At 36.6% G+C, this 18,063-nt stretch overlaps 1 pseudogene; it reads left to right on the top strand.

The window, feature by feature from the left end:
• The first annotated feature begins 593 nt into the window (after positions 1-593).
• On the top strand, positions 594-9,150 carry LOC101029405 (carbonic anhydrase 5B, mitochondrial pseudogene; annotated as a pseudogene).
• The last annotated feature ends 8,913 nt before the right edge of the window (positions 9,151-18,063 follow it).

Genomic DNA, 18,063 nt, shown 5'->3' on the forward strand with positions numbered 1-18,063 from the left:
ATGTAGTGCTGCTTCAGGACTGCCTTATTCTAATGCAGTATTATAGGGTTTCAGTCCTTCTGTACCTTATTAAAATGCTAACTTTCAAACAGTCTATTATCTATTAAAAATGGTTGGTGTCACTACCTATTGAAATAACTAAAAAACATACTACTGGAAAAAAAAAAAAAAAGCTTTGAAGAAAGTTTCAAAATTGGAATTTGAGCAATGGAAATCATTCGAGTACTGTGACATAAGGATTCTTCATTAGGTTAAGTGATTTAATAACAACAACAACAAAATCAGAGGATGGCTGATTAAACACAGGTACTATGTACCTCTTCCACAGAAGGGAACCAGAGTAGTAAGTAGATACATTTCAAACAGATGGGCTAGGAGAGAATGCTAGGATTCACCAGAGAAGACACAGGAAACAACAGCAGTAAGGAGACCGTTCAAGGTAGCTGCCCACCCGAGGCCTGACTGAGAGGCTGCAACATCTCCTGTACACAGGAAAACGGTCAGAGAGAAACACCTAGGGTATGGCTTTTATGATTTTGGCTACATTAGGGCCTTAGGTCGGACATACAGAGTTGCCAAAAGATTGCACAGAGATGGTTCTCCCTAAAGAGAACCTACGTGGAATCTCACAGGCATCCAAGACTGGAGTAGCCTCAGCCAATCGCCATTTCAAGAGATACTGGGGATCTACAGCCCTGGTTGCTGCTGCTGCATTGCTCCAAGAAGGGAGAGGTGAGGGGTACCGAGCATTCCTGTGCACCCTTGGGAGAGTCCTTTCCATGCTGCTGTGGTAAGGACTGTTGAGCTGCTGTTGAGACAGAGACATGAGTGGCCTGTACTCCAGCAGCTATTTACACTGCTTGCCTGGGACCCCACCCTCTCTGGCTTCAGCCTCAAGGTGCTGTTTTTAGAGTTTAAGGGTGGGCTGTGTTTGGGTGATGAGTGTACTAAAAGCCTCAACTTCACCACTAAGTGCTACATGCATATAAGAAACCTGCATTTGTACTCATTATACATATAGAATTTTTTTTAAGGTGAAAAAAGAAAAAAAAATCAGCCAATTTCTTTATGACCACTATTCAGGTTCTTCAGTTGTCTCTGCCAGTAAAAAAAAAAAAAAAAAAAAAAAAAAGCTTAATATTTTCTAAATAATATAATACCATCAGGTACTCTATTACTTTATTTATATTTTATCAATAAGTCATTATATAAAACAATAGAAGACAAAATAGTAAGTTACTTATGGGATTGTGTTATGTGCAATCTGTTATTCCACATTTACCTTTTCAACAGGAAACTGTTCCTCTAAATTGGATATTTCCTTTTTTAGTCAACAAAGTAATTAGAATTCATGTCAACACACCTATACAAGATGCAATTTCAATTGAAACAAATAACAAATAAGATAATCTTGAGAAACTGAAATTCTTTTTCAGAATTTTTTCCTGTTAACATATTTTACTGTTTTGTGCTGTATTATTTAGAATCAAAATATCAACCTGTCATATTATTTTTTTCCTATTTATAATACATCATCTAATTTGGAATATAATCTTGAATATACTCCAAATATGAGATACAACACTTAGAAATAGCAATAATCATGATTAAAATTTGGCTATGCAAATTTTGATAACTTATTCTGAAATAATGCAAACATGTATACATTAAGTGACATTGTTTTTATCTCTGAAAAGCCTCCTGATAAACACCACTGGCCAAGGTAGGAATTCACAGCTTAGTTTCTATTTGCCAGTCATGAAGTATATCATATTAAGCAGACTATACATATATATACACACACACACACACACACATATATATCAAGCAAACTAAGTTAAAAATAATAATCAACATATTTATTGCTCCTCTTACGAAGTGTTCTCAGATGTGATTTTAACTAAAAAGAATTCTAATCATATTCTATATGCACCCACAGCAAAAAGTGCTGAAGTATATGAGGTACACACACAAACACAAACACAAACACACAACAGATATTACATACACCTAATTTAAAACGTATATATAATTATCGATGAACTAAGAAATATTTCTCTATGCAACAGCTTATATAATTGATTATGCCAAAAGTATTTAAGGAAATGAGAAAATTAAGGTAAAGTGAGGTGCAATTTCTTGGTAGTTTTTTGAGAATAAAGGCTGTGGTGGAAGTCTCCTGACTGTTACATTATATGCCCAGAAAGCTTTACTATATTCCTGAAGTGTTTAAATTAAAAATACATTCCTAAAAAGTGCGTATTTTTTCTAAAATAAAGTCTTTAAAATTAGTAAATAACCATGTCTGAACAAAAAGTAAGGTACATCTTGAGTTCATATGATAAGCTATCGCATCTTGGTTCTGTATTATATTGCCCAAGAATTATTAGTCCAGTTCACATGGAAAAAGACATATTTTTATTTACTTCGATTCAAAATATTCTTTAGTGTTCTAAACAAATAATACACTGAAAATAAAGCTTAATATTCAAATTTTATAGTCCTAGCCATTTTTTTCCTTTAATATTAATTGCTTTCTGATGTATTACTTTTAAGATAGAAACATATAATTTCAAATATTTAGATACAGGAGACACATTCATCTTATGTGCTTCCTCAGATGTAAATTAGATATATGCTTATCATAACAGGTTGTAATTGCCATTTTATTTGTCTAACAGCTCGAGAGACTACAAGATCTATGGAGACAAAAACATAACTCTTTTAATTAATTGCTGCTGTAGCTACAGTGCTGGTGTTCTAGAGCTGGTATGTAACTGGCGATCAATATATTTTTGTTGAATTTTTATTCATTCATTAAACAAATAATACTTATTAGACACTTTCTATGAGCACTATGATTGGCAGCAAAGATTCTGACATGAACATAACTGAGAAGCTTATACTCACAGGAAAAATAAATAAAATACAGTGTAGCAAGTCCAATGATAAAAAGCATATTATTTATCAAAGTAATAAAGAAGAAAGAGGCTTACTTTTTTCAGGCATAATTTGTGAAAGACTCCTGAACGAGGTCACACCTGAGCCAGATTTTCAAAGAATGGGCTTTTGCCAGCCAGATCTGTGGGGAGATTTGACAAAATTCTAAATAAATTGTACAGTTTTTGAAAAGGCACACTGGATATGATAAAAATTGACAGAATCCAAATCATAAAATAGCCCTAAAACATAAATTAGTTCTTAACATATGTGGCAGTTCTTAGTCCACAAAGAGTGAATTACCATTCCAAACATTTTATCAACGTCACCTTAATACTGCTATTGCTTGATTCTACTTTCCCAAAGAATTTATACTATCACTATTAAACTTCCATTCTAATTTAATCAGTATGTCCCACTTATCAGCATAAGATAAATAATTAAGTCATTTCCCTTTTATTCAAATTAAATGATTCTGAGGTTCTAGTCTATCTCTTCAGAATCTTCTTATTGATTGCTTTAAGCCCTTCAGAAACAGTTTGCTTTTCTTTTAATTTTCTTTCTTTTTCATCCATCCATCCATCCATCCATCCATCCACCTACCTACCTACCTATAGAGAAGTCTGTCTATCACCCATGCTGGTGTGCAATGGTGTGATCATGGCTCACTGCAACCTCAAATTCCTGGACCCAAGGATCTTCCCATCTCAGCCTCACTATTAGCTGGGATACAGGTACGAACCTCTACGACTGGCTTTTTTTTTTTTTTTTTTTTTTTTTTTTTTTGTAGTGACAGGGTCTTGCTATGTTGCCCAGGTTAGTCTCCTGGCCTCAAGTAATCCTCCCACTTCAGCTTCCAAAATTGCTGGGATTAGAGGGGTGAACTACTGTGCCTGGCCCAGGGATGGTTTCTTAGTCCTAAAAATCTGAGGAAAGCAGCCTCTGTCAGAGGAGGGGCTTCCATCCTGACTGCAATACTGTGGTTGCTTCCATAGGACTGCTGTTGCAAACTGGGCAGTCTTCCCAAGCAAACAGAGTTCAGGAAGGCCCGGGGACCATGTATAGTAACTTGGTACACACTGAGCCCAATGCTTGGTGAGCCAGCTTCCAAATACAATTTATGTCCTTGTATAGATGGTGTTTCTTGCCTTCCCACCTGCTCCTGAGTCAAGGAATAAAAAAGATAATCTCATGCTTAATTATCATGATTCCATGCCACCTTCTTCTTGAGCTCCTAACATGAAAGTTATTTAATAATACACATCTTTCTGTTTATATACATAAATATCCACACAACCTTTATACAAATAAAAAACTAAATCAATCCCAGATCTAGAAAGGTTGCCTGTTTCACCCTCATGTTATACCATGAATTACACCTTTGTATAGTTTCCAAGAGTGTTAAATGTTCTCACCTCTTCCAGTCACACCAGTGATCACCATTTCCTATCCTTGGGTGGGTGATATTTCTGTCTATAAAAATCCTAAATTCAATTTGTTCTACATAATGCTTCCCAATTAAACTTCTTTCTTAAAATCTAACTCTTCTTGTGCCAATTAAAACTTTGTCTTGGTCCTCTACTGTGTGTCAAATTGTGGCCACATGTTCCAGTTTTGAGTCTTCCTCCTCATATTACAGCACGACACTTCACATAACCACAGCCTCACATATTCTTACAGTGGTAAGGAATTAGATATCACCTATTGCCAATCCAACCCAATCATTTTATTTCACTGATGAGGAATGTGACTAGAATTTAAAGTTCTATCAGCATAGGTACTTTTCATTTCACGAACACATATTTAATGCTGAAATGAGTACCTGGCCTATCAAAAGTGCTTTCTAAATATTTGTTGCATGAGTTAAAAGTTTAGATTCGTTCTTCTGCTTACTTCCAAGCTATAAATCAAAGTACATATGAAGGATCTGATTATTTCGTCACACCCAAAGTGAATATTGAAGCAAATGAAAATAAAACTTATACTTCTACACTCATTTACCCAATATCAAGTTGCATAATTTTAGCAGCTATAATTCATATTAATTGTATTTCAAAAATAAAAAAAATATTTATTGAACATTACCATGTGCTATAGTTTGAATGATTGTTCCCTCCAAACTCATGACAAAATTTAAAAATTCCCATTGATAGTATGGGGAGATAGGGTCTTTAGGAGGTGGTTAGGTCATAAAGGCTTCGTTCTCATGAAGTGACTAACGCCATTATCAGGGGAGTAGGATCTCCCACTTGCTCTCTCTCGCACCTCTTCTCTTGGCCACTCTTCCATGTGATGCCTTCAGCCACATTAAGACACAGAAGAAAGGCCCTCACCAGATTCTGGTACCTTGGTATTATACTTGACAGTCTCCAGAAATGTGAGAAATGTATTTATGTTTACTATAAATTATGCAGTTTCAGGTCTTGTTACAGTGGCACAAAATGGTTAGGCATTGTTCTGATATTTTAAATATATTAACTAATATAATCTACAAAATAATCTTGTAGCAGATAATATTTTTATGTCAATTTTACAAATAAGAAAATTGATCACAAAGAAACTAAATAACAAGTACACTGCAAGAATGTTAGAAAATTTTGGCTGTAACATGTGTAGGAGCAGAGAGTATCGCACGTAACTAACCACGAGTTGTCCAGCCTAAGTATCTGATTGCATGGAAATGCCAATCTGAAAACAGCAAATATTGGATGAACATTTAGGTTTGGGGTGTGCATGTGTACTTTAATGTGTTTGGTTTGGGTTTTTATGTAGAGAGACCTTTGAGATATTCCACAAAAAATGTTAGGATGGCAGTTTGCTCAGAGGTCAAAAGAGGAGCTTTGAATGAGGATATAAATCTGGAAGTCACTGATTAACAATTTACGTAGTATCTAGCTATGACATGTACATGTATATTCCCACATCCTCATATATACATCACACCCACGCTCAGATATTGATACATAGAACTATTTCATGCTGAACTATAATTTAGCCCAGCTTAATTCAGAAAATACTATCTTTTAATATTAAAGCTTAGGATCTATATTCACTCATATTAAGTTTAGCTACTTGTGGCAGAAACCAGAATACACCTATTTCTCAGGTAACAAGTCTGGAAGTAGGTTTTCTTGAGCTAGTGCTGGTAAGGGATTCAAGTTTCGTTTAGTTCCCTACACTCCCATCCTAACTGTGGCATTTGTATTCATTGTACCGTTACAGTGTTCTGGGCAGGAATAAGGAAGTGCAATGTAGTGCATTTGTCAGGAAAGCAAAGCGTTTCATTTTTTCATGGCCACCCCTAGAAACCAAAGTTCCAGGCAAACCAAGTTTTTTATCTGAGCATAATGTAACCCCAAATAAAATTGAGATTACATTTTTTTAAGAAAGGTAGTGTGAATATCAGATAGACATTTGACATGTGCTGTGATTTGAATGTGCATCTTGCAAAATTCAAGCATTAAGAATGGCCAACATGTTAGTAGTAAGAGGTGGAGGCTTTAAGAGGGGGTTAAGTCATGAGGGCTTCAGACTTTGTGAATGGTATGAGGTGCCCTTTTAAAAGCACCTGAAGGAGAAAGTTTGTCTCTTTTGCCCTCTGCCTTCCACCACGTGAGAGCAGTGTTCCTCCCCTCTGGAGGAGGCAGCATCAAGGCACCATCTTGAAAGCAGAAAGCAGCCCTCTCTGAACTACTGAACCTACTAGTGGCTTGATAGTGGACTTACCAGTCTCCAGAACTATGAGAAAATCAATTTCTCTTCTTTACAAATTACCCCATCTGTGGTATTTTGTAACGGCAGCACAAATGGACTAAGATAGCATGCCTGCCAGAGAGTTACTGGGCTTTAGTGCTTTAATAGAATTTGAAACTGCCTTACCACAATTTTCCAGATAAGATTAAAGTGATTTGCTCTGGGCTACATTTTGAACAGGTAGTACCGGCAAAAAATAAAACCGGTAAAAACAGAACCTAGGTGTGCTGGCTGGTAACACATTCATCTTACCACACTGCAATATCAATTGCCTAAAAGTTTATAATGTTGGTCCACAACCTATCTCAGAAACCTCTGTGTTCCACTTAACTCCCGTAGTTCTCTGCATAAATGATAATTATCATATTTATCACACTCTTCTGTAATTATTTGTGTGTCTACTTGCTCTCTAAATTAAAAACACTCTCTGGAGCAGACATCATGAGTTATTCATCTTTCCATTCCTTTCCTATCCTCCTTCCACTCTTATTCTCAGAGAACACTCAGCATATTGTAGATGGTTAATAAGTTATTGTTAAATGAATTAGCTTCACCCAGAAGAATATAACCTCATGATGATATTTTAGTGTTGCTGATGGAAGGGTATTAAACCTTTTCATAGTGTTAATTTTTACTTCAACAGCCCCCAAGCCATTGATTAAAATCATTAATACATTATCATCATCATAGATCTCAGGGCTAGTGAAGTGATCTGTTTCAGTTTCTACATTCATGTAGTCATTTTTATCGTCAGAGTCAACTAAGAACCAGAGAAGTTACATTGCCCAAGGTTACAAGATCAGTAGGTCAAAGGGAGGAGACAAGGCACAGGTGTCCTTCTTCTTAGGGCTAGTGTCATTATTGTTTTCAGTACATCACATTGCCAAAAGTTAAAGTAATGATATATTTCACTTTTATATTTCATATGTTCAAAGTCTAAAATGTGCTATGCTATGTTAAAATATTGACCCTTTGATGTATTTTGGGTGAAGATCCAAAGATTATGACAAGTATAATATTGTATTTGAGCAACAGTAAGAGTGCCAAAATTTATTATCAAGATTGAACTTGAGTTTTTCTATTTCTAGGGATTGATACTCATAATACATCTTTAGTGTCCCTCTAGGGCAGCTTAGATAGTCTACTTTTGGTTTATAATGGAAAAAAGTAGAGGTTAAAATAAAGGCCAGAGCAACTGTCAGAAAGCATTAGTTTTCTGCTATATAAACATATCCATTTACTTAAATTATGTTGGCTCTTAGCATCCACACTTTTGCTATATGCAACATAGTTAACATTATTTTCTCAGCACTTTACTCACTTGAAAATGAGAACATGTATTTTATATGATTTAATAAATTAGACAAGGCTAGGCTATGACATATAGTTCTTATCTCCAAGACCTGAATGAAATCAAAGTCGTCTATTAAGAAGTAGATAGTAGGTTATTAGGTTCTGCAAGTTAACTGGGAACTGATCAAGATTTCAAGCTAAAGATGTGGTGACGAACAGCCCAAGGGTCATTCTTCAAGCATTTCCAGGCAAAATGCTGTGGAGAAAGTTCCAGATTCTGAGATTCATGCCAGCGAGGCTCTGCAGCCCTGAGACTCACGCAGTGAGGTTTTAGGTGTGTTTTATTTTATTGAGCCTTGCATCCACTCTGGGAAAGCATAAACCTGGCTCCTGGGGGTGCTCGACAAGTCACCCATCACCATTGGGTGGAGGGAGTGTTTATGATCTGGGTTTCAAGCCGCTCGCCATCTCTTATGACCCAGCCACCTGCCTCCACATCTAGAATAACGGGTACTCTTTCCTTGTGGAATTTGAAAATTCTACAGATAAATCAGTGATCAAGGGAAGACCCCTAGAGCACAACTACTGATTGAAGCAGTTCCATTTTTGCTGGGAGGCCATCGATGCCTGGGGCTCCGAGCACACCATGGACATCAAACGCTTCCCAGAGCTGCACTTAGTGCATTGGAATGCGTCAAATTTGAAAACTTTGAGGATGTAGCACTGGAAGAAAATGGTTTGGTCATGATATGAGTGTTTGTAAAGCTAGGCAAACATCATAAAGAGCTACAGAAATTAGTGGATACTTTGCTATCAATTAAGCACAAGGACACCCTTGTAAAATTTGGGTCATTTGACCCTTCCTGCCTGATACCTACCTGCCTGGATTACTGGACCTACTCAGGGTCTCTGACTACCCGACCCCTCTCCGAGTCTCTCACCTGGATCATTAAGAAGCAACTAGTAGAGGTTGATCATGATCAGCTGGAGCAATTTTGGACCCTGCTTTTCATTTCTGATGGGGAGAAAGAGAAAAGAACAGTGGACAACCTCCACCCACGTCAGCCACTGATAAATCGCACTGTCCATTCAACCTTCCGGCACACTGATGAGCTGAATGCACAAGTGAAACCCAAGCCGGCAACTAGCCAAGTAACCCCCTAAAACATTCATATGTAGGCAGTACTTTGCTTTTACTTTAATATACACCAGCTTACTAAAAATTTTATTTAGTGCATACAGAGCTTAGGTTGCAAGAATTCTAGAGCTCTGTTGCAAAACAGAGTGCTTATACTTAACACTACTGAACTGTGTACTCAACGTGATTAAGACGGTCATTTTTATATTTGTATTTTACCACTTTAAAATTAATTTCGTAGAGAAAAAATGATAGGGTTGGAGTTGCAGGTGTAAGTTTGAGAAATCCCTTTTAAAAGGGGGAAATGTGAAGGCTTTTGCATGTATGCCCTAGGAAATGCATAAAATTCTTAAAAAGGTAAATATGGTAAAAAAGAAGTCTCTAACTTTGTTAACTTTCTGCTGTTCACCTGTTTCAAAGTATTGTTATCTTTAAAAGGGCAAACACGCAAGATATGCATTTTCCAGAGCACACAGGCTTTCCTCCTAGCTGTCTTGCAAAACAATCATTGCAAAACCCTATTGCAGTGAGTTTTCCAAATTGAAGGGAGAAGCAATGTACAGAATGCCTGACTTGCCCTCCTCGCATCTTATATCTGGTGTTCTGGTGTGATTATTAACCATACTCTTTTTCACTTTGCTGTTTATCTTCATTAACTAATACTAGATCAATAAAGCCATTTTTATAGTTAAAAAAAAGAGGTAGATAGTAAGCATGAAGACCATCAGATGCAGAGTTAAACATAATCTTATATTTCACATATATATTTCATATCATCTATATCAAATCTGTCTTACATATTTATATTAATCTTTGTCTTTTTGTTACCAGTAGTCATGTAAGACCTATTTGCCTTGGACATAAATTCACTCAATATAAATTTGTTGAATAAGGATATTATATTTCTTCTTCAATTCAATGCAACCTATAATGCAAGTGAAAAATTTGGAAGTTGATTGAAAAATGAGAAATAGTTGGGTAAGTCAAACACTACCAATTTGAATTTGCATGTCAGGATAATGCCCCTAATATATCTAAATAGTGCCTGGGATTCTGTTTATAAAATATATATTCTTATTTTCATACTAGACTATTTGATCCTCTCCTAAACCTCATAAGTTAAAAGAAACAAGCAGATTTTCTATTTCTAGATGATGAAAATTAGGCTCAGAAAAGTTCTACGGCCTCTCTAAATTCTCATAGCTACTCAGTTACAGAATAGGAAAGTCAGAGGGAATAAAATTTAGGGAATTCTGCTTTGAAATTCTGGGCTCCTTTTACTTCACTACCTTTTCACTTCGAATGTTGTTCGAAGTGAATCAGCCTGCGTTAGGGTGAACAGAAACAATACACATCGTAAGAGTCAAGGTGATATTTTATAGATTTATTTTAAAAATTATTTTTTAAACCTAGCCTGGTTACTAAACAACTATACTCAAGACAGGTAATCACTTAAAACCCCAATCATTTGATAAACATAAATACTTAAACAGTAATTTATTCTGTTACAGAATTGCTTTGATGTGCTACATTGAATGATTGTTTTTAAATTCATAATTGTCTAATACCTACTTACCTATTGCTATGGGACAGAGAGACCTTTTTTATTATATGTATGCCCTCCAATCCTGCCTGTATACTCTGTGAAAAGCTGATTAGGAGCAAAGTTCATTAAGGTGTATATCAGAGGAACTGTGGAAAACTAAATCAGAAAACCAACATAGGGAGTTAAATGGAAAACAAATCCCTTAACATCTGTTTGTTCTTTTTAAAATGCATGCATTTCCTTTGCAAAAAAAATGTTAGAAGTCAGTTAGAAACTTGTACCAAGAAAAGACTTATTGTGAATAATTCAATACCTTCTTACAAACACCACTGCTTTCTCATAACCAATCTGCCCTCCAAATAATATTATATAGACTACCACTATATTTGCATTTGTTTAGTGCTTTAAAAAAATTTCACATACATTATCTTTTTCTTTTTTTCTTTTGAGATGGAGTTTCTCTCTTGTCACCCAGGCTGGAGTGCAATGGCATGTCTCTGCTCACTGCAACCTCTGCCTCCTGGGTTGAAGTGATTTTCCTGCTTCAGCCTCCCGAATAGCTGGGTTTACAGGTGCCTGCCACCATGCCTGGCTAATTTTTGTATTTTCAGTAGAGGCTGGGTTTCACCATGTTGGCCAGTCTAGTCTCGAACTCCTGACCTCAAATGATCCGCCTGCCTTAGCCTCTCAAAGTACTGGGATTACAGGCGTGAGCCAGCAGGCCTGGCCATCTTTTTGATCTCTTTATATTGGTTGTGCATGATTTTACATCTACATACTATATTTCACTGATCATCTCTTCTGTCTAAAATGTAAGCTCAGGAGTTATTCTTTTATCATAGAACCATGTTCAGTTTTGAAAATATAAAGAGCATAACATTTTAGTTAAGCAAGATAAATGTCCTGAACATCATGCAATTAATTTCATAACAAATATGTCATAAATCATCCAGAGTCTCCTCATTTTCTTGTATCACAGAGACTTAAGAATTCTAGACATGTAATCACCAATATCCTCATCTCTTATCTGAGGTTGTACCTGAGAAATGCTTAAAACTCTTGGCCCCAAACAGACCAAACCCAGCCATTAACCAAACTGTTAATGGCTCTCATTTAAGGATCTATGTACCTCTATTTCTCATGCCAAGGACTTTAAACTTTTGAACTCTAAATGTCAGGTTAGTTGATCTGATGCTATTCTTCCTCCTTCCTAGAACTCAATTTCTCTATTCAAAATTACGTAACTTTGTAATGTTTCTTCCATTCATCTTCATCCATCCACACATTCCAGTATGTGTGATTCCTTTGACCACTCCTCTAACCAAAATCTGCTTTATGGAATTCGTTTTTAAATATTACTTAAATTCTTTTATAAATTTTTTGGCACCTTACTACAAGTGTTTTAATAGCATGGTAACTCTAATTCTGGAATGAAAGACTCCTAAAGATATTTAAAGCCTCAAACAAAAAGGAAAAACTCTTAAGGAGGGAGTGATGGAAAAAGTAAAGAATTGAGAGCTTGGTTCTGGAATACAAATCTGGCTGATTCCTTATCTAGATTAGAATCTGACTTTGTGACCCTGAGAGCAATTTCTCTATTCTGGTCCTCTGACAAGACAGTCTAGAAAGATGAAGGGTGAGATATTTGACACTTTAATTTAGAGCTAGAAAGCAATATTTGGGTTAGGAAGAATAATGTCAAACTCAGTGCCAAATGCAAAACATTTCAGCTATTTTATTTCATTTAATGCTAGAAATATTCTGAAGAAGGAAATATATTCTTGGAAAAGAAAATATTGGGAATAGAGACATCCTTGGAAAAAAAGGTAATGTAATTTTAGTGCCTAATTCAACATATTCAAAAGGGACAGAACCTTTTCCCCTTTATCATTTTGCCTACATTGTAAAATGAAATCTTACCATTTTTATTGTACTTAGAACAAGTATTAGATATGTTATTAAAATGTCAACCTAGAGATAAAAATGGGTCAAAGGTATCACCTTGATTTTTATCGCTTTATGCCTTGAAAATTACAACTTAAAACATCCAGTTAATAATCTTCCTAATGGACTACAGAAATGCCAGTTACCTATATATCCCTTCTGATATACACTCTGTGACAGTGTGTGTTTCAGAGACCAGAATATCCTGCATATGCTTCTTACAACGTAACATCAACACTGCAATCCAGAGGTGAAGTCTATTTAATGTATCTCTTTTCTTGCTCTTTCCTTTTCCTCATTCTCTGTCTTCTCCCTTTTATCCTCAGCCACTCTTGGAACCCAGCCAGCCACTATCCTGTCAGCAAGTCCACACTGGCCCATGTGGAAACACAATACGGAAAGTTCCACATGGAGAGAAACTAACCCTCCGTTCAATAGCTAGTCACAACCACCGAGGATAAGTGATCCTTCAGATGATTCTAGTTTCCAGCCATTGGGCCTTCCCACTGAGGCCCCAGGTGTTGTGAAAGAGAGGTTCCCTACCTAAACTCTTAATCCACATGATTCATCAGCATGACAAATGGTTTTCCTCAAACACATTTTGCATAATTTGTCACAGTACGGTTAACAGAAACATTGTCAAATTAGAAATATGTACTTGGTGTTTTTATTTTCTATTCTTGGCTTTTGTCAGTCAATTTTTGATTATTTTTTTTAAATAATGAAGCAGAGTATTATGTCGTCTACTTCATTCCTTCCTTGATTCTCAATCTCCAAGCCAGATTCAACATCCTTCCAGAGGTAGCACATGGTACAACCATATTTCAAGACTAAATGAGCAATTTAGAAACCACATGGGAACAACATATTTTGCAACCCTATCTGTGTTAGTACCCAGATGTAGAAACACTGAACTTACATCAACATACACTCAGGTCAGGCACAGTGGCTCACGCCTGTCATCCCAGCACTTGGGGAGGCTGAGGCTGAGGCCAGTGGATTACTTAAGGTCAGGGGTTCAAGACCTACCTGTCCAACATGGTGAAACCCCATCTCCACTAAAAATACAAAAATTAGCCAGGCATGGTGGTGTGCACCTGTAATCCCAACTACTCCAGAAGCTGAGGCAGGAGAATTGCTTGCACCCAGAAGGCAGAGGTTGCAGTGACCCCAGACCATGCCACTGCACTCCAGCCTGGGCAACAGAGTGAGAATCCATCTCAAAAACAGTAACAAAATATACGTTCATTGAATATCTATATGTGCAAAAGAAAAAAAAAATGGAGGGATTTTTGTTAAGTAACTTGTACAAGGCACACACTATTAGTTTCTTAAAAATGTACAATAATCTTATTACATAGGGCATCACCACAGATGAGACTCAGAGAAGTTAAATAACTTTTAAGATCTTACTACCAGTTGTTGGTAGAATCAAGATTCAAACACATCTTTGTTATGACAAATATATAACTTTTACACCTTACTTTGTTTCCATAATGGGATAATAATAGTAACAATTTCAGTGTTTGTCACATAAATATAATGAAATTCATGAAAGTTGCCTAGAACACAGTAAACAAATATTAAAAGTTAATGCTATTTTGTGTTATTTTTTTCTTTTCTGTTTAGTGCTAAATACTGTAAAAATACAAAAATTAGTAATACATAGGCCTCATTATATTTACAATGTAGTGTTGGGAGTGTTAAGTTGGTTCTATAGTGGGTTAGGTATTGTATAAATACACAACTATAACATAAAATAAATTCTAATAACATGACTTAAGACAGATATAAGAAAGTAACTATATTCAGTTGAGATATCAAGAAATGTTTCATGAATACAGTGGAGCCAAAGATGGATCTTGATGGTTAAGATTTTATTTTAAAGAGGAAGAGATACTAATTTCATGTAGAAGGAACGGCATAATGAATGAATATGCAAGCATTGGGAAATTTCTCTAAAAATTCTACAAAGTTTAGTATTCCTGGAGAAAAGAGCTCATTAAATTTTTAAGATGGAAAAATTGGATATGTTTATAAGCTAGGGAAAGGAGTCAATAAAATTTTTTTAAATAGAGACAGAAAAATGACTATTCTAAAAACTGTAAGAATGGAATGGGTTGAGGAAGGTGGGAATCCAATTGTCTGCGAAAAGCAAATGAAGTACTTCATTCTCAGAGACTGCAGGAAACTGCAGTTATATATTTGGTGACTGTATGAAACAGTAAGGAGTGGAGGAAGAACGCACATGACAACTTCAAGCCCTCAGGTGGATGGGAAAGGAGATTGTATGAGTTGTAGAAGAGAGAAGAGGGCTTGAAGGGGATGCAGAAGGTCTAGAATGGTTTGGAAACTGAAGGAAATAAGCAATTGAATAAGGACATATGCAAGGATTGAAAGTATTGTTCCCATGGTAAGTATTTATTGTTCATCTCCCAAGTGTTAGATTTTGAAAGCACTATAATAAACAAGGTAGACACTCACTACACCTTCAAGACAGAGATCAGTTAAGTAAATGGAAAATCACCACTCAGTGTGATTACCGTTTAGGAACTTTGAATGGAAAGTTTCATTTAAATATCAATAGGCATTAACCAAGCAAACAGTGAAAGAGAGAAAGAGGAGTAAAGAGTGTTGCAACCCAGGACCTAGTGTACATCAGTGTATGCAAAGATCCACAATTACAGGAAGTCTGGTATATTCTATTTCACTGAATGTAGTACCTTCTGGAAGTTCAGAGAGATACAGTTGGGGTGAGAAGAGGAGAGGCTAAAGAATAAGAGGGGAGGGACTGACTATGTAGGTCTTTATATATTACAGCAAGGAGTTTGGACTAAACTCTGAAGACATTAGAGAAACACTGTATGGTTTTACACAGGAGAAAAATCAGCTCAAATTTACGTTTTGAAAGATGTCTTGGTTAAAGCTCTCAGTGGAGGGGGAAAAAAACCCAGAATTCTGCTTCAGCTGACTTAAGCTAAAAGAAGAAATTTATTAACTATATATTATACTGTTTTTCAACCTTTTCCATATCCTGGCACAGATGGAAAATGATAATATTTATGCAGCACCCCGGGGAAAACAGACGAGGCTGCTTGTGGCAGGAGGCAAGCAGCTTGGGGACTCCAGCTGCCCTGAGGGCTATGGGGGTCAATATCGCAGCACACATCTGCAGCAGACCAGCTGGAGAGCTCAGAGCCACTACATGAAATTATAGACTCAGGGATAAATCATGCAAACAGAGACTGGCTGAGCCTCAAGAGAGGCTGAGGCTAGGAACTCTAAAACCATCAGAAAAGTCAGATCTCATTTCTTAGACTCACTCTCTCTCTCTGTCTGAGGCAATGGGGTTCTATTTCTGCTCCTCCTGGCATACAGATGCTTTCTTGTGCACATGGCCGAATCTGCCTCGTATCTCCCATATGTGAAAAGTTCTTCCAGTTAAAGTATCTAATAATAATAATAAAAAAACTAACAATTTTTTATGTTAATGCCACATTCTCAAGAAAAAGAATCTGGTTGGACCAGGTGTCTGTCTATCCTGTCTGCATCTTTTGTTATCAATAAAAGAGATGCCCTATAATAAACACTGGGCCTTGGAGGCCCACTGCCATGTGATCGGAGGTAATTTCCAAGAAGAGCTATGGAAGCCAGCAGACTCTTGAGACCTCATAAGAGTACTCTGGCTACCACAGGAAGCCTGTCTAAAGAAAAGGCTATATGGGATTCATGGAGATGCGTTGATAAGCTGTTCCAGCAAGCCAGGAAGAGTTCAGAATGGCCAAGGCAAGAGTAGGAGTATTAGTAGCAGAAGTACAGAGATTCGAGCAGTAGTTTAAAGGCAGAATTAATAAGATGGGTTTGGTTAGATGAAGGTCTACAAAGAAAAAGCCAGATTTCTGGCTTGCACGATCAGGTAAAGGGGATGGTGTCTTTCAGTGATCAGGGACATGTAGGAGGAATAATAAGACTGAAAGATAGAAGAGTTTTACCATTGGATGCATACATCCAGAATGCAGCTGGTTAGGAGATATCGGAGCTCAGAAGAGCCATCTAAGAGGAATTTAGATTTGGGAGTTTTTAAAACAATGACCAAAGTTAGAGTCAAATTGTATAGGTAGAGTTTAAAATGAGAATAAAGGCTGAGAAACAGTGGAAAGGACCCCAAGAAAACTCATATATTGAGGAATGATCAGAGTAAGAGAGGCATCCAGGAGACCTGGAAAGAGTACCAAGATGGGAGAAGAGAGCACAAGAAAGAAAGGAAAATGAAACATAAAAGGATTTTTTTTTCTACAAATAGGGAGAAACCAGTAGTGCCAAATGTTGTTAAGAAGTAAAATAGAATATAGAATTAAAAGAACTCCATGGATTTAGCAATAAGTGCCTTGGCAAGGAAGCCATCTAAATAGGGAAGTGAGTACAAAAGCTAAAATAGAAAGTATTTAAGAGTAAATGGGAGATAATGAGAGATAAAGTAAAGCTTTAGCAAGAGTCAAGAGAAATTTGGCTGTGAAAAGACAGAGAGATATGCCAATAATCAGAGAGGCTTATAAATTGAGGAAGTGTTTTGTTTTTGTTCTTAAATATGTCATATTAATTCCGTACAATGGTGTAGCTGGCAGGCATCTCCAAGCTAAAGACTGAAGATGAAATGGTGACAGTAGCTCAAAAAGAGTGCCAAATCTTTGCTACCTGTGCCTAAAAATGCAGAGGGTAATACTGAACTGAAGGATTTAGAAATGCATTCTCTGGTCACTGAATGTATGAGGTCAATGAAGTCTTCATGTCAGGTCATGATCTCTTCTGCCAATAGAGATCATGGTCATGTGGACCCATATATGAACTCCACCAGCACATTGAGAAGATCCTTGCTGGAAAGGAACAGGCTGTTCCTCAGCCAAAATCTGATGTTTCTCAAAAGAAAAAGACAACCCAAAAGAAACTGAAGGAAAATTTAGGATAAGGAAATACAAAGCACACAATGCAAAGAAGAAGAAAATAAAAGGGAAGAGATAGGTGACAATTGAAAGAAAACATGAGATAGAGAAGAGATGTGTCTGTGTGTGCATGGTATATTGTTTTTATAGAATGGAAGAGAACTAAGAATTTAGGATTATGCCCAGGACATAGTAGATACTCAATATATATAGGCATCAAAAAAAGAAAAAGAAATGAGGGTAAGAAGTGAGGGAGGGAGAGAGGGAGAAAGAAAAGTAGAGACATAAAGAGGGGAGGGAGGGATGGAGGGAAGGAAGAAAGAAGGGAAGGAAGGAAGGAAGGAAAGAAGGGAGGGAAGGGGAAGGTGTTTCAGACTCAATATGGGGATTCCTTGAAAGTTGATGTCATTGAAGGTACACCAAAAAAATAAATAATGGACCAAAATCTCAGTGTAAATTGAAAAGCATGATGTCTAGAACCTATATATTTATTAAGCTGACTGAAATGT

The sequence above is a fragment of the Saimiri boliviensis genome, chromosome 5 (assembly GCF_048565385.1).
Source record: "Saimiri boliviensis isolate mSaiBol1 chromosome 5, mSaiBol1.pri, whole genome shotgun sequence".
Lineage (NCBI taxonomy): Eukaryota > Metazoa > Chordata > Mammalia > Primates > Cebidae > Saimiri > Saimiri boliviensis.